The 18,503-nt window shown below is 51.4% G+C and overlaps 1 protein-coding gene across 4 annotated transcripts in view; it reads right to left on the bottom strand.

The window, feature by feature from the left end:
• The window catches only part of AdamTS-A (ADAM metallopeptidase with thrombospondin type 1 motif A), a 394,663-nt gene that overhangs the window by 305,212 nt on the left and 70,948 nt on the right, over positions 1-18,503 (bottom strand). The gene's annotated exons all lie outside the window — the stretch shown is intronic.

Genomic DNA, 18,503 nt, shown 5'->3' with positions numbered 1-18,503 from the left:
GTTTCATGTTTTCCCCAACATACCGGATGTCACGTCACGTCGTGAAGACAGCTACACGCAGTGAACGTGGATGCCGCGAACCTCCGTCAGATATGACCGCTCAAAATCTTAACGGCGTGACGGTTGGAAATACGTGCACTGAAAAAAAAAAAGAAAAACCGAACCCGACGAGTGCATAGCATGACGCCGGGCTGGCGCCGTAGACGTAGTTACAGACGGTGGCTATAAAGGATCCATTCCAGCCAGAAGCTAGAACAAGCTGCTGCTGACAGCTGGCCGACATGAGAAAACGCCGCACACGGCAAGCCAGGTGTCGTCACAGCTACACGCCGATCTTGTTGTGCGTCGCCTTTTCCGTGTCGAGCCCTCTACGCGGTGGAGAATGCGGACGCAATGACGGACCACGGCAGCACAGTTCAGGATGCGCGAACAGTATACAGCTGAACCTCGTTATAAGGAAGTTGAAATAGCCAGGGCGATTACTTTGTTATAGCCGTAGCTTCGTTATAGCCCGTGTTGACTGGGCTTCCAAGGGAAACCGTCATTCCTTCGTTATATTCATTATTTCGTTATAAACCGTTTCGTTGTAACGAGGTTCGGCAGTATATAGCATGGAATTGACTCAACGTGCATAACAAAAATAGTGAAAGCTATCTGCCATTACGAACTTTGCAAACTATAAAGACGACCCACAAACCCGCCGTGGCGGCTCGCTGTCTAAGCCGTACAGCCGTTGAGACAAAAGTAGCGGTTCCGAACCACATCGAAGAGGACGCACTTACAGAAGGAGACGAAATGCAAAAAAAAAAAAAACACGCGTGTGCTGTGCGATATGACGGCACACTAAAGATCGCCAGGCGGCCGGAATGAATCCCGAGCTCCCCACTACCGGCGTACCCCACAGGCCATCGTTTTGCTAGCCCGTCGTTTAGCCAATCGATCAATCAGTCAATCAACTACCTACGAAGCGCTGTTCTGAAACAGCGGCAGCATACTAACCCATGTCTCTGCCACGCGACGACGACCTTGAACGAGCATTTAGCGCCACGGGGATCAGAAAAGAACGAGATCGATGCGAGCAAAGCCAGAAATACGCGGCTCCGCGACACTTTTCCTCATCCTTGGCACATCCGCTACACACCCTGTATATCACCGTGCATCACTCAATCGGTTTTCCGGATCGCGCAGCGCGCGTGTCGCAAGACCAACAACAGCGACAGCCTCGTTGCCCAAGACGTGAACCACCATGAGACGCTGCAGGGAGGAAGACAGGCGCGCGCGGCAAGTCCGAAACAGGTGGGCAGCGTATACGGCAAACGAGAGATAGATACAGCACGGGGCGTCCTAACGGTTCCCGCACCCCCACGCAGCCGCGGAGACGACGAGAAAGAAAGCGGCCGCCGACGTCGGCGCGACCTTGGCACCGCCGCCAAACCGCCTCTCCGTGCGACCGCTACTCGCTCGCTGCCGCCGCCGCGAACTTGGGCGCCCATACACACGGGGAAAGTCGTAACAGCGTCGATTTCCGGAACGAGGAGGGGGCAGCGGAGACGCAGCACCGTGCGCAATCGCCTTCGAGGAGTTCCCGCCACCCACGTGCTACACACGCGGGGCAGAGATACAAGGCCTCGTCGAAAACTATAGACTGCCAACACCGCATAAACATGGTCGGTTTACATTGCATTGAAGTGGATTCCAAGAGAAGGCAAGCGTAACAGGGGGCCTCAGCAAGATAGGTGCGCGGATGAGATTGAGAAATTTGCAGGGATGCGGTGGGCCCAACTGGCGAAGGACATGGTTAATTGGAGAGACGTGGGAGAGGTCTTTGCCCTGCAGTGGGCGTAGTCAGGCTGATGATAATGGTGATGATGATACATTGCAATCGCGTTACTACGTAGTAGAAAGGGGAGCGACAATTTTTCTAACTGAGTGGAGTTCACATTAAGGAGAGCCTTTCAAATACACCTGATGTTGATCGATCAAATGAGACATAAATGAGCGAGTTACACTTTACGAAATTCGCTTAATCCGAGCACCCGGTTCATACGAAGTTGGGCTTTTGGTGCCGTAAGCACGAAGTGCGCTGGATAGACTTTCCTTAATTCGGGCTCCACGCAATTGGAACAAAGTGTCCGTCCTCTCCGAGTCCGAATAAGAGAGAATATGAACCTGGGGGAACGGTGGTGGCGAATTCACCAACCGCCTCAAGCAGAGCCCTCGCAACTCACGACCTGCGCCCGCCATTCGTTCCCAAGCGCTGCAGACAGCAACGCCAGAGATACCGCGCACACTTCGGAGACAATGATATCCCAAAGGAAATGAGAAGGTCAAGGACTGCACTTGGACGGATCATGCAACGCGGAGAACCTATTGGTCAGAAAAGGTGGCAGGGCGGATTCTGAAGGAAGCGGAATGTAGCGGGAAGCTCAGCAGAGTCGAATGGGTAGCCGAATGAATGAATAAAACGTTTATTAAGTGCAGCTAGAGACGCTGGGTGGCTCCACTATTCCAAGCGGCCAATGGGCCCGATCTTGCCGCCAGTAAACTTGCTGCGATAGGGCAGTCGCGTACAGCGCAGGATAGGACTCACTAGAGGTCAATGGAATGGACCGTTCAACTCAGTGGACTTAGCCTGGGAGGCGCACAAGACTGCGTTGATGATGATGATGATGATGATGATGATAGTGGTGATGATGGCGATTGTATATATATATATGACGACGACGAGTTAGAGCAAGCAAAGTCTGATCAGCAAATGAGCGATTGAGGAAACCAGTGAGCGCACAGACCGACGGACCATAGAATCAAATGCATGCCAACGAGCCATTGAACAAACGACTTCACAAATGATTGCGAAATTAACTCATGAATGAATGCGGCAGTGAATGCCTTCGCGTACGCGTCCGTTCTTAGCGCCGTCGGCTGGCGCCCAAGAACGCCGGCGGGCGAGGTCGGCGCCGCGCCCGCTCCTCGGAGAGCTTAAATTAATCCCCGGCGTCCGCGCCGTTGCCTCTGCAGTAGATGAATGCTAATGCATTCAAGAGCGAGCTCGGAAAACACCCCCGTCTCTGTCGCGGCCCTGTTGGTTCTCCGGCGAAGCTCTACACATGCCGCCCGCGTTCCCGCTGGATGTCTTCAATACCACCGCAGGGTCTTTCGTGAAAAGTGGCTGGCGGCACTGCTGGCATTGGTTTTATGGTTGAACCGGGTTTAACGGACCAAAGCAGCTCAGGTTACGAGGGACGCCGTAGTGGAGGGCTCCGGATATTTTCGACCACCTGGCATTCTTCAACGTGCACTGACATTGCATAGTACCCCGGTCTCTAGCATTTAGCATCATTCGAAATGAGACCGCCGCGGCCCCGAGATCGAACCCGCGTCTTTCGGGTCAGCAGCCGAGCGCCATAACCACTGAGCCACCGCGGCGGCCCCACTGCTGGCGCTGTGTTCTGTGAAGCGTCGCAGTGAAGAAGCGTCCACACTGTAGGCAACGTTCGGAGCAGTATATACTGCTGGATTGGATTGGATGGAGACTGGATGGGATTGAATTAGAGATGGAAGTGAAGAGGACGGTTAGTTGCGCTACAGTCTAGTTCATGCAGTGTAGTTCATGCCAGGACACCTCGTCAGCACAGATTAAGCACACACCTATACCAAAGTTGGCGAGCAGCTCTGTTAAGCTGAGCGGCTGAAGATCAGCAAGAGCTGATTCACAAGGCCCGCAAGACGGCAAAGTCTATACTGGGACCCTGAACTGAGGACCCCACCCACGGTCACCAGAGGGGACATCAAAGTTTAGAGCTCGCAGCATTTCAATCAATCCCCGCCAAATTTTGGCTCAGAACGTCGGCTTCTGATGCGTGAGGTCAGTGAGAAGTTTCGCCACTCGTACGATCAAAGAGCTCTGCTTGTATAGAGAGAAAGGGGGTGGGCAGGGGTGGTGGTTCGTGAGATGCTGCTATTGTTCGGCTTTGGAGAGGTATAGGAAGGCCCCGGTGTTATTTCTTCCTATTTATTTACTTCACTATGCAAACAATGCGTCCACACAGCCAGCGCGGATACGTTGTATAGCTATGGTACACAGTCTAAACTACTGCGCGAAAAAAAAAAGTGCAAAAACTCCAGGGAGAGCAGGACGCTGTCTGGCTGGCTGCACCTTTCGCAAGCGAGGCTTTCCTCGGCGCCGACTCCCCTGCCCGTCAGGGCAGCGAGACGCGCACTGCCAGCCGCCTAAACAAACGCTGGCCATGCTCTCAGTGCCCGCGGAGCGCTGGTTTCGTAAGGGAAAGGTTAACAATAGCCTCTGGTTTTTAAACGCTAAGCGCCCATAAAACGCCGGCTGCATCGTTCTCGCTGGTTCCTTTGCATCAAGGGATGTCCCCATAGAAGCCATCCCAAATCTCAGTATATTTCCCTCCCCTATGTCCAACGGGTTTATCTGCCTCAAAACCATGCAGCGTTTCTTGAGCTACATTTGGTTTTAAGCTTGGCAAACTAAACGACTCGCATGTCGGTTCCCATCGCGTAATGCTGACACCTGGGGTAACCTGACACCTGGGGTAACCTGACACCTGGGGTTCAGTGATACCTGGGGTAATATTCTGGGGTAGCTGCCTTTTTTAGACGCTTTTATACGTCGCTCCGCGCAGACTGGCTAGAGTCCGCGGATTCTGGGGCTCGAGGCAATTAGCGCGGGCCGAAGTCGGCTTGTCTAAAAAGGCGACGTCCGCAGGACACCACCCCGGGTGTTGGTAGAGCGACTGCTCCAGCGATGCGGTGGTCCCGGGTTCAAGCCCAGGTCTAGGACAAAATTTTCTTTTAACTACGAAGTATAGCTGCATATCTTTCCTTTGTAGCCGTATGGCGGCGCTTCGATGGATGCCAATGAGTAAATTACTCCCTATTACAAATCTGCTCCAAGATTGGGGGATTTCCCTCCACATTTTGTCAATACCATTCTTTGTTTGCCGTTGTCAACATGATATCGTTCATACGCTATAACTTGTCTTCGGCTCATGCAGATTGCGCGTAGCGCAACTATGACGTCACTCGTCCCGTCCCTGCGTACGGACTGTGGCGCGTGGCAGTGCCGTCATGAGTGACGTCACTGCCTCATGACCAATCAGCACGGCGTATGTGTTACACCGACGCCGCGGAACCGCAACGCATGCCCTTAACAGCTGTCGCTCTGAAAAAAAAAAAGTCGACTTGCGCGAACGAGACCGTTGAGCGATCTCCCGACGAGAGCGGATACCAGCCAACAACGCTCCGTTCTCGTACAGGTGCCCACAAAAGTTTTCGGAACACGAAAATTGCAACAAAGCCTAATTTATGGGTATCCTAAGCATGCAGCCATGATCTGATGTGTGTGCTTCGTAGTTCCCAGCGCAACCTGCAGAATACACCCCTCAATGCCTGTCTGCGCTTCTAGTCAGCGAGGAAATTCACGTTTTCCGTGATATCGGCGTTCCGAAAACTTTTGTGGCCACCTGTACACTTGCGAGAACCGCTTCTCGAACTCGGCTTCCGGTGAACCCTCGCGACTCCCAGCTGCAGCTTTTACTGGCAACGCATCGCGGTTTTCGCGGGAACCGAGAGGCTCTTGCGATCGTGTTCTTCCCGCGCCATGCAAGCGTTGCTAAGACCTTAGTACCGGACTCCTACACTCTTAACACAAATACGCCTATACGTTAGTCAAGCGGGAGTAAGCTGTCCTCTAGCGCACTTTACTTCTTATAAAAGGGAGTGCTTGCTCCCTTTTACACCTTTCTGTCCAGAGAGTAGTTTCCAGACCTCACGCTCTGCAACTCAGTTCCTATAGAGGCGCGTTCCACGCTCTGAAGAATAGCTTGTAGCAGCTGTGTGCTGCTACAGTGAGTCTGCAGAGCCCGGAGAAGCCTCCCGCGAGCACGGGCTCTCCTCCGTCACCCCGCTCTCCATCCTCCGTCTTCCGAGCAGCCTCTCGTTTCACCAGCTTCGCACGCGGCGTGTTCGCTCGCTGGCAGCCGTGGAGACGGCCAGCCGACCTCAACGCCCGCCCCTTCCCCTCCGCTTATCAACACAAAGGCGGTGAGAAAGGAAGAGGAGAAGACAAAGGGAGTGGGGCCATATCTGCGCAACACCTCCTCCTCTTTCTTCCATTCTTCTTTTTTTCTTCTCTCTCTCTCTAGTCCGGGGCTTGCCCTTCTCAGCGAGCGGAGCCTTGGAGAAACAAACAGCGGCCCGATGTTGGACCCGCGCAGCCTAAACACAAGTTCACTGCCACCGCCGATATATGGAAAGAGCCCGGAGGGCAAGGCTGAAGGGTAGAGAACGAGCGGGGGTGAAGGCAGCGACCAATATTCGCTTTGGCCGGAGACCGACCGACTCGACTCGGCCGCTCAACTATAGCCAGTGTTTCCTCCTTGCACAGGAAGATCCGCACAATATGGAAGGCGATTCAATTCCATTTGTTCTCCAGTTATACACTGGAACGTTGTCCGGGCTAAAAGGACCGACAAGGCCTTGACTGTGTCCCGGAGACGTTTACAGAGAAGCGACAGGCAGTATATACAGAGAAATGCTAACAGTAAAAAGTTACACAGAGTGTATACATAAAAAAAGTACATACATATATAGAAACCACACAAATGAGGACCCATATACAGAGTCATATAACCACAAAATGAGAGGCAGGCAATTACAATTCACTGAAGGATTCGTGTAGTTTTTTGCGCGAAAAGTTATTCATACCTTTATGGCGATTTAATAACAGGTATATTGTGCTTTATGGACTGTAATTTATATTTGGTGCGAAAATGAGGAATGAGGCTGCAGGCTACAGCGACTTTGAGGATACGCTCGCTACGCATCCCGCGGACAGAAATAACATAATCCGCACACCCCTCCTCGTCAGTTGGGTTGACGTCCCAAAGCGACTCAGGCTCTGAGGGACGCCGTAGTGGAGGGCTCCGGAAATTTCGACCGCCTGGGGTTCTTCAACGTGCACTGACATCGCACAGTACACGGGCCTCTAGAATTTCGCCTCCATCGAAATTCAGCCGCCGCGGCCGGGATCGAACGTCCTCGTCATAACCGAGCACAATACCTCGAGTCACTCGCCGCAGCTCTGGCTACTTCACTGTGGGTTTACTGACGCGATATATGCGCACTAGTTTCATTCTAACTATGGAGATAGAAGCTTGTGGGCAAATATGTGCTACACCTGGATTGCCCAGCTACAAAGAGTGCGGTAGGTACTTTCTAGTTGCAGTTCTCTTAACGAAGTTCCCATAGAGACCCACGTATTCTACGAGGCTCTAACCTGCGGTTGAAAATACATGGGAGCTCCCTACTATCCAAGTTAGTTTAAAACTCAGTAGTCGAGGAGACGTCCAACTAAACCCAGTGTATTATAGAACTGCCTTTACAACGGATGCGCATCTGTACGGTCGTACGGACGAAAGAAAACGAACACGAGAAAACTGGACACGACAAAATTGGACCCGACAGAATTGTTAGTTAGTTATATGGGGTTTTATGGCGCATAAGCAACTATGGCTATCATGCGCCAAACACAAGGTTAGATGATGTTATGTCAAGTGTACAGAGGTTACATTATAAAAGATTTAAAACATTGGCTTTCTTTAGAAACTTACAAACAAGTGAAAACTCGACAAGTGTTTGCTCGCCTAAAAGCAATGCGGGATGAAATGGAATGTGTTCATTGTGAAATACCGTAAAAATTTTTTTTCTAAGTTCTTCCAGACGCGAACAAGAAATTAAAATGTGATTTACTGTGAGCTCCTCACCGCACATTTCACACAGAGGTTTGTCTTTTTTTGTTAATAAGAAGTTATGGGTGATGTGTGTGTGACCTATGCGTAAACGACATAAAATTACTTCGAGAAAACGCTCTTTATGGCGGCATGATTTCCATTCTTTTAAAATGGGCTTTATGGTATGCAGCTTGTTGTGTCCTTCATTTTCCCAAGAAGCTTGCCACTTGGCTCTTAGTCTGCTATGCACTAACTTCTTGTAATCTCTAGGAGGCAAATTCACATGTTTTATTTCCATGGTTCTGGTTTGTGCAGCACACATGTCGGCTCTCTCATTGTCCCTAATGCCAATGTGACTGGGAACCCAGCAAAATTTCATAACAGTTGGAATGAAGATGATGATTCAGCACCGCCACCAACGACGACGAAGCGCTAGCGCCGCCCGTGAAAGCCTCGTGCTGGAGAACTGCCGCTTGTGTGCCGGGCTCTCGCCTCACTGGTTCCTAGACGACTTGCGCCCGGGTCTTCGTTGCCGGCGCTTCAACGTGCCAATAAACCACTCTTCACATGTTTTTGCGTTGTGACCTTTACTATATTGTGTATGATGCTTCCAATCAGTGGCTCCGTGGCATTTTTGGAGTTTAATGCTGTAAGGACGCTCAGTGAATCTGTATAAATGATGCTGTTTTTGATGTTTTCATTTGTTATTTTCTGTACCGCAACACTAATAGCATAACACTCCGCGGTGAAAACTGTAGCACATGAGGGCAGTCGTACTGCATTTTCATTTTTTCCTTGTATTACTGCGCTTCCTACATGAGCATGAGTTTTTGACCCATCAGTATAAAAGGCAGTATAATTTCTGTATTGTTGTTGTAGTGCTAGATATTCTTGTATTATATGGTCGTGTGGTGTACAGGTTTTACTGAGGCGTGTTAGTGTGACGTCACACACTGTGGGGAGAGTGTACCACGGTGGTAGCGCTTCGTGTCTTGAGGCAATATTTTTGATTTCGTTTAGTATGTTCAGAGTTTGACATTTTTCTTCGAAGCGCAAGAGCAACGGCTTAATCGCATGGGGCTTGTTGTTGAAGAGTATTCGGGATGGGCATTTCGTGACAATTGGGTAACAGAGATGTTTGGGCTGAGAAAGGATTTTGAGGATGTATGTACAAGTTAGTGCAGTTCTTCGATCTTCTAAGGAAGGTTCATTAATTTCCGCATACAGACTTGCTATTGGTGAAGTTCTGTAAGCACCGGAAGACAACCTTAAACCAAGATTGTGGACAGGATCCTGTCGTTTTATGTAGGACGGTCTTGCTTAGCCACATAGTATGGACCCATAGTCTAACTTAGAGCGAACCAGAGAACGATATATATGTAACAGGGAAGCTCTATCTGACCCCCAGCGTTTTCTTGATAGTATTTTCAGCACATTGAGGGCCTGGGAAGCTTTTTTCTTTAAGCTGTTTATATGTGGCAAGAAAGTGAGCTTTTTATCGAAAGTTATCCCTAGGAATTTATGCTCTTGTTTGACAGGTAGTGGGGTTTGGTTTAAATATAGTGTGGGGTCGGCCTGTAGGCCTCGTCTCAAAGAGAACAGAACCGCTACTGTTTTCTGAGGGGAAAATCTAAATCCGTTTCTATGTGCCCAGGTAGCCAGTTTATTTATTGTTATTTGTATTTGCCGCTCACAGGTAGGTATGCTGGAAGACGTGCATGCTATTTGGAGGTCGTCTACGTAAACTGAGTACATTATGGATTTTGGGATTACTTTTCCTATGGAGTTCATTTTGATGACAAATAAGGTCGTGCTGAGGATGCACCCTTGGGGCACACCAGTTTCTTGGATAAAAGTCTTGGAGAAGGTTGCGCCTAGGCGGACTCCGAACGTTCACGACAAAATTGGACACGAGATAATTGGACACGAGATAATTGGACACGAGATAACTGGACACGAGATAACTGGACACGAGATAACTGGACACGAGATAGCTGGACACGAGATAGCTGGACACGAGATAGCTGGACACGAGATAGCTGGACACGAGATAGCTGGACACGAGATAGCTGGACACGAGATAGCTGGACACGAGATAGCTGGACGCGAGATAGCTGGACGCGAGATAGCTGGACACGAGATAGCTGGGCACGAGATAACTGGGCACGAGATAACTGGGCACGAGATAACTGGGCACGAGATAACTTGGCACGAGATAACTTGGCACGAGATAACAGGTATCGGCGAAGTCAAAATACAGCCGTGCAATAATAGGAAGCCACTACTTTTGGCCGGGCAATGCACGCAAGCAATGTTCGGACTGATTTTCAGCCAAGTAACGAGTTACTTTTCCCATACATCCCTTCGCTACAAAGCCGTACAGAGAAGTGCCACCGTGACCTCAGAGACGGAACCGCTATACGTTGCCTAGCCGCAGGAACGCGCCGAATTTTCGGCCATCACTCATTCGCGCATAAAAGGCGCTACGTGCCGTTTTTTTTTTTTTTTTGCAGCCTCACTTCAGCTCTTGTTTTATACCAAACACATGCAGCAGCTGAGCCGAGTGCGTGCTTCAAAAGGAAGTGAACGGCGTTTGAGAATTACTTGGATGCGGCAAGCATCCCATCGCTACGCCTGTGCTACCGGGCCGGGGTCACCACGAAGACGCCTGTGCGTTATTCATTGAGTATCGCGCGACATCGACGCAAAACAGGTGGACGAGTACAATCGCACACCGACCACTGGAGCATTTAAGTGGAAACAAGAACCACGGTTGTTGCTCACTGCAGCCGAGCACGAAAAGGAGAAAGATGGCGTTCCGTCCGGCAACAATGTTCGCGTTTGATTCTGGCAGAAAAGCACAAAAGTGCAGCTGAGAAGGCAGGAAGAGTAACTAAATGGACCACATTAGTTGCGACGACTGCGTATTATCGCCCTGTAATAGTGGACTGGAAATATTTCTGTTGTGTCCCCTTATCGCTTTTGTGTGTGTGCGCCCCCTCCTAACGACCACTCGCATTCCCCTCCTAACGACAGTTCGCATCCTCCTCCTAACGACCACTCAATCCTCCTCCTAACGACCGCTTGCCCCTCGTCGCACGCTGTCGCCGGATGCCCCCCCACGGTGCGCCCCCGCACCCTCCTCCTGTTCTGGGAAGCCACTCCCTCCCGTGGACGCTCCCTCCGCTCCCTCCTTTCTTCGGGCGGCCAGTTCGGCTCCTGCCTCGGTCGACGCTGGTCGCACCCTCATCGGCTTTAAATAAACGAAGTCTTAAAGTACCGTGTGCGTCTTTCGCTGCATTCAACACAGCGACCGGACACGACAGTGGCGACGAGAAAGTGGATTCGACCCGCGCTACGCAACGCTATTGACAAGCCATGGCTACGCGAGGGTTTCCCAATCAAATACCAGAATTCAACGGCTCATCGTGGTCATCGTGGGTTGGACGCCTTCAGTTCTACTTTGAAGCTAACAACATCACAGACCCAGCCTTGAAGAGGGCCAACCTGCTGACGCTGTGCGGGGAGCAGACCTACGATACTGTCTGCGCCCTTATTCAGCCAAGCACACCAGCGGCAGTGTCTTACGACGACATCGTATCAGCACTGCAAAAGCACTACGACCCAAGGCCATCCGAGGTCAACAGCCGGGCTCGCTTCCAACGACGAGATCAACTGGGAGGAGAAACTGTGAGCGCCTACGTAGCCGCGCTCAAGAAGCTTGCTGCCGACTGCAATTTTGGAACGCTGTCGACAACAGCTACCGGGCAGGAGGGAGACGCAGCTTCTTCTGCTAACACCACCATGCTTCCCTTGGACGTGATGTTACGCGACAGATTTGTGTGCGGACTGAGTGATGAGTCACTGCAGCAGCGCCTGTTCGCTGAGAAGGACCTCACATTCAGCAAAGCTTACGACATCGCCGTTCGAGCGGAGAGCGCCGGTCACCAGCAGAGAGGGATTCGCCGGAACACCGAGCCGGTACACCAGACAAGCAACCAGGTGCGCAAGCCTTCTGTTGTTGTAAAATCGGTCAAAAAGGCACAACGCTGCTGGCGGTGTGACGACCAACACAACCCCCAGGGATGTCGATTCCAGTCAGCCACGTGTAATTTTTGCCACAAGCGAGGGCATATCAAAAGAGCATGCATTACGAAACGGAGACTTGCCAAGATAAAGTCACCTTCCCAGCCTAATCACAGCGTCAACGCCTCAGAGAATACGCCGCTATCTGATCTCCATGGAACAACATCAGCAACACCATCTGTGTTGTACGACCTGAACACCATGAATCTCGGCACGCGACCGAAGATTTTTACAGAAGTAAGCGTACATCACCAGCTGATTAAGTTCGAGGTGGACTCCGGCGCAGCCTGTACTCTGATCAGTGAGGACACGTTCCGAACTTCATGGCCATCTGACGCACCCGCCCTGCAACAAGACGACACGCACCTGCGAACGTGGTCAGGACAGAATCTGCCACTATTGGGCTCTGCCAACGTGCAGGTTAACTACAACGGCCAGACCCATACGCTACCTCTGCTTGTTGTGAAGGGCACAGGATCAAGCCTTCTAGGGAGAAACTGGTTTTCTCCACTAGGCGTGATGATATGCGGCATACACCAGACGCCGAGCCAGAACATGGTTGGTAAACATCAAAACGCCGATGCGCTAAGCCGTCTGCCACTAGACGCAACTGTTGACGAACCATTTCCACCAGGAGACGTTCTGATGTTCGAAGCACTGCCAGAACCTCCGCTTACAGCAGGCACAGTTGCAGCATCTTCGCAGAAGTGCGCAGCTCTCCGGCTAGTTTACACAGCTGTTCAACAAGGCAACGTGCATAAACTCAAAGGGGACAACTTCGACGCTTACCGCAGGCGAGCTACAGAGTTGAGCACCCATCGCGGCTGCATCATATTTGGGTCCCGAGTTGTGATGCCGAGAGAACTACGCGCACAAGCTATGTCTCTCATCCACGCCGGACATTGGGGCATCGTTGCAATGAAAAAGTGTGCCAGAAGCTACATGTGGTGGCCTGGCATTGACAACGACATCGAAACAGTGGTGCGAGAATGCAAGCCTTGCCAGAGCAGCCGGAGCGCCCCGCCGAAAGCTCCTGTCCCAGAATGGGAAAAGCCAGACACACCATGGCACACACTGCACATTGATTTTGCAGGACCAATTGAGGGCTGCACTTTCCTTGTGGTCGTAGATGCCTACACAAAGTGGCTTGAGATAAGGCAAATGGGACAGACGACTTCGGCAGCAGTCATTGACAACCTCCGATCACTATTTGCAACGTTCGGCCTGCCGCGCAAGGTAGTGTCGGACAACGGAACACCGTTTGTGTCTGCGGAGATTCTCAAGTTTTATCGCGACAACGGGATCTCATCAGTTACATCGGCCCCCTACCACCCAGCGACAAACGGACAAGCCGAGCGCTACGTAGCCGAGCTAAAACGCGCCCTTGAAAGAGATCAGACAGGCTCGCTGCAGCGCCGCCTTGCGCGCTTTCTTTTCAAGCAGCACACGACGGTTCAGAGCACAACAGGCGAGACCCCCTCGAAAATGATGTTCGAGCGTGAAATGCGAACCCAGCTCACAGCCATCCTCCCCGAGCCAAAGGCAGAGACGTTCCGGGAAGAAAAAGCAATTCCGCGCTGCGGCACGCTTAATGAGGGGCAGCGCGTCCTCGCCCGACAGTTTCTGAAAAAGCCACGCTGGGAGGAAGCTACAATTGTCAGACGCATAGGCCTGCGCTCTTGGCTCGTCAACATACATGGCACAGTAGCACGCCGACATCTCAACCAGCTGCGTAGATTTACGACGCCGTCTGAGAGCTGTCCGCCAGCGGAGAGAACACGTGCACCATTTTCCCACATAGCCTGGCACCTCTTCCAGGAAGAAGAGACTTCGCCCAGGACAGACCTAGGAGACACAGCGAACAACAGCCAGCCTACAAGTGTTTCTCCCCCGAGCGCACAAAGCCAGCGCGCCTCCACGCGTGAGCGCCGACCCCCTGCACGATACCAGGCAACTTTCTAAGGGGGAAGGAAGTGTTGTGTCCCCTTATCGCTTTTGTGTGTGTGCGCCCCCTCCTAACGACCACTCGCATTCCCCTCCTAACGACAGTTCGCATCCTCCTCCTAACGACCACTCAATCCTCCTCCTAACGACCGCTTGCCCCTCGTCGCACGCTGTCGCCGGATGCCCCCCCACGGTGCGCCCCCGCACCCTCCTCCTGTTCTGGGAAGCCACTCCCTCCCGTGGACGCTCCCTCCGCTCCCTCCTTTCTTCGGGCGGCCAGTTCGGCTCCTGCCTCGGTCGACGCTGGTCGCACCCTCATCGGCTTTAAATAAACGAAGTCTTAAAGTACCGTGTGCGTCTTTCGCTGCATTCAACACAGCGACCGGACACGACAATTTCTTAGGTGGTAGGGTTTTAACGTAGTTAAACCGAGTAGCCGAGCGAAAGCATGTGTTCATTCTTCGCCTCCTCTTTCTGGAATCTGCATGTGCACGCAACCACGTTTCTCTCGCTTCATCTTGGCACCCTCTCTCCACTCGGCTGCAGCTGGCGCGACGACCTCCTCCGACTGGCTGCAGCTGGCGCGACGCTCCTCCGAACTGACCCGAGCTTCCTCCCATTGGCTGCAGCTTGAGCGACGCTTCCCCGAATTTACCCGAGCTTGCCCGAGTTACTCCGAGGTTTCACACAAGGTTCCTGGCTGGGTTTGACCCCGTTAAGTAATGCTTTCGCGCGAAAATAAGCAAATAAAGTGAGACGAAGTCTGTACAAGCTTCGCTTTGCAAACTTTGAGTAAGGCTAAGACTAAAAGGGAAGGAGAAAAATGGTCAAAAAATAAATTAAGAAAAAAAAAGGAGTTTCGGGGAGGGGCTCCCACGTCCCAACACATAAGGAGGCCTCTGCCAACACACTTCTCGCTCCTTGACACTGCAGGACGACACAGCCCTAAGAGAAAGAGTCCACGGGACCTCCTCGGCGGAAGGCTCGGACCCCGGCGAAAAATTGGCGCTGACGGGCCGACTCGCGCGCGAGGCATCCGCGGCGGGGGCGTGCTCCCACGGGCAGAGAGAGAGAGAGAGAGAGAGAAGCAAAGCGGCGGAAAATAGCGTTAAGGTCGGGACGGAAAAAGAAGAGTGCGAGGGGAGGGCGCCGTGGTGTACGCTGCTGCCACTGCTGCACGAAGGGGGCAGGAACCCTGGGGCCCAATTTAGGCCAGAGCAGCATCGTCGGGAATGGCGAGGCTTCTCTAGCGGGGAAGCCATCGTCTACGCGCCCGGAAAAAAGAAAGCGCTAGCCCCCTCGCCTTCTCTGTTCAGAAGCCGTGCACTAATGGCGAGCAATATCTGGCAGCTCCGGTGCCGCGGGTGGAAGTAAAGGGGGAGAGGGAGAAAGGGAGGGAGCTCGCACTGTTTACACCGGCGGCCAAGTTCAGGAACCCGAGCCCCACGAGGTGAAGGAAAGGATGAGGATGGCTTCGCTTTGCCGGCAGCCAGTACGTAGTTGAGAGTAGCGATCGAGGACGGATCGGACACCGTATAGCAGTATTCGCACATGTACTAGAGCGTTTGTAGAAAATATGCAGATCACGGGGCAGAGCGATCTGGCTCGTTATGCGTTGTCAGCACTCTCGGAGGTGAGACGAACCCTTGTGAGGCCTACTCCTCCGATGTTTAAAGCTTGTAGGGGAGCAACACAGCCCCCCTACATGCTTCGAAACAAAACACCTTGTGGTGCATGTTAATGACAAAGGCTATACATGCACTGTCGAGTGCGAGACAGCGCGAGATGAAAACAAAAGAGAAAAAAGAGAAAGGTGCTAAGGTTTTTGTTCATGAAGTAACACAAAAAGGCAAGTTGGTTTTCACTTGTGGAAAGCTGCGCTGTGAAGGGGGGGGGGGGGGGGGGGCTGCGGCCAGGATCGATGCCGCGTCCTTCGGGTCAGCAGCCGAGCACCATGACCACTGCGCCACCGCGGCGGGGCAGAATGTCTATAGACTTTATAGAGAACAGTCTATAGGTAGTCTATAGACTGTCTGTAGACTTTATACACAACAGACTACAGGCAGTCTATAGACTGTCTATAGAAATTTTTGTGAGGGCATGCACAACCACGCCAGGGCGCTTACTTTCAAGCACAGGCGAAGGCCGCAGCGAACACCTTTCTACTTCTCATTTTTTTCCGTTCTCGCTTTTCACAAGCCGATGAGCAAGAAAAAAAATATAGGCGACTTCACTTGTAAGCAGATGCTATAGCCAGCGCACAAACAGATGCGCGACGAGTCTCTGCACGACAACCTGCGGTGCCGTGTTCAGCGAGAAAGATCGGCAAGCGCGTTATTACGCAACAGGGAGAGAATTCACAGGGAAACGGAAGAGAGAGAGAGAGAGATGGAACGAATAATGCATGCTGCAAGCAATACCTCGGCGCGTTGTCAGCGGAGGCGCGAAAGGTATACGCACGCATTGGAGGGTCGACGCGTTGGCACGCATTAGACATACACCACCCCGTTCGGCGCCGACTGGTGTTTCATCCGCACACGGGCCCGCTTTCGTAAAATAAAAACAAACGAAAAAAAAAGACGCGTGAAAGGCGGTGGAGTTGCGACACTCGCAGCTAAGGTGTAAGCGTGCACCACGGGCCCATAGGCAGCAAGGCGCACCTAAGACCGTCGGCGCGTCAAAGTCAAGGAGAGCTCCCGACGGCCGTCTGAGAGCGCACGCAGCAACGTCGGCAGTGATTTGTCTTCGAACCCACCACCTGCCGATAAAGAGCTATGCAAGCGCGGATGCGGCTTCGAGTTGGCGCATATATTAAGGCGAAAGCCTCCAATGTCCCTTAAGTATGTCATACCAACATGCCCAAGCCTCGTCTCTTCCAATGTCTCATCTGTCGTCCGTTAACAAAGCTTGTCACACGCGTTTAACTCGGGAACTAAAAGAGATAGAAGAAAACCAATGGTTGCTTCAAATAGAGGAGGCAAGAAATGAACCTAGAAGCCAAATTCAATGACTGTAGATTAATTAGTTAATTAATTATAGGCTAAAATGTCGAAATAACGCAGACGTCGATATAGCCACGGGAACGATGTGACGTCACATCCACCGGATGGCGTCACGGCATGGGTAAAATTGTCACAGAATGGTCGGAAAAACGTCGGATTTGTGTAAAATTAGATGTAAAAAATTCGCTGTGGCTTAGCTTGGTTAAGCCCGGTAATTGCGAAAGCAATATCCGTACCTACGCCATGGTACAGCTGGTAGTGTAGCTGGTGGTGGTGCTTGTGGTTAGACTTGTGATGCATCGGTTATACAATCCAATCCTATCCAACCCAATCCAAATCAATCCACTACAATCCAATCCACTCCAATCCAATCCAATGCTATCCAATGCAATCCAATCTAAACCAATGTAATCCAATGCAATGCTATCCAATGCAATCCAGTGCAATGCAATCCACTCCAATCCAATCCAATGTAATGTGATCCAAACTCATCCAATCCAATGCAGTCCACTCCAACACAATCCACTCCAATCCAATGCAATCTAATCGAATTAAATTCAGTGCAATCCAATCCAATCCACATCAATCCAATCCAATGTAATGCAATCCAAACCAAACCAAACCAATCCATTTCAATCTAATCCAATGCAATTAATTTAATCTAATGTAATGTAATCTAATCCAGTCCAATGTAATCTAATCCAATGTAATCCAATCTAATGCAATCAAGGTCAAATGAAGGTCAATGGTGGTCACCGGCCGCGGCACGGCAAAGGCGTGAAAGTGCAAGTAGTATTGCTTTCGCAATAAAATGTGTAATTAAGCGTAATTACCACTTAAGATGCATGATTTGGGTATAGATATAGCCACGGGAACGGTGTGACGTCACATCCACAGGAAGTCGTCATGGCATAGCGAAAATTGTCACAGAATGGTCGGAAAAACGTCGGATTTGTGTCAAATTAGATGGAAAAGTGTGTAATTAAGCGTAATTACCACTTAAGATCCCCGAAAGATGTATGCTTTGGGTATCGATATAGCCACGGTAACGGTGTGACGTCACATACACCGGAGGTCGTCACGGCATAGTGTCCTCGGCTTTCGCCTCTCAACACTTTAGTTGCCAAAGTGGCCACGCAATGTGAACGTAGGCTTAACGGACGCAGGTAGCACCGGTGGCCGCTGGTAAGGAGAGAGTTCGCTCAGCCCATCTCCACAAGGAAAGCCGATACATGCGCATAGACTTCACAGAGGACGTCCTGACGCATAGCGTCGCCGTCATCAGGGCCCCACGCGAGCTCTCGTTTCGCCCTTGTCAATTAGCGGCGCCCAACAAACGGATCTCTTCGTCCGAACGCGACAGGCCTTTAAAAAAAGAAAAGCGAGGTTTCGGGATGAAATCCCGGTTGGTTCCGTTACAGAGTCCTTTTAGAGATAAAACGTGGCATACTTGTTTTCATGAAGATGTATGTGCATTAGGACGTGAGACGCAGCTTGTTTTTCGGAGCATCTTTTTCATTTCATTTCATTTATTTTCCTTAAAGGCCCAGCGAGGGGCATTACATAAGGGGTGGGTACAATATTCGTTGGCGGCAAGTGTTAACACGATGACAAATGAGCATGAAGATTATCGGCGAAGGTCGCGGAGCACATGATGGCTGCAATATCGCTGGGAAGGTCGTTCCAGTCCACAATGCTACGGAGCAACATCCTA

Source organism: Amblyomma mixtum, chromosome 7 (genome assembly GCF_055824585.1).
Source record: "Amblyomma mixtum isolate Tamu chromosome 7, ASM5582458v1, whole genome shotgun sequence".
Taxonomy (NCBI): Eukaryota; Metazoa; Arthropoda; class Arachnida; order Ixodida; family Ixodidae; genus Amblyomma; species Amblyomma mixtum.
The sequence above is the reverse complement of the archived record's forward strand: the minus strand, read 5'-3'. Positions and strand labels throughout refer to the sequence as shown.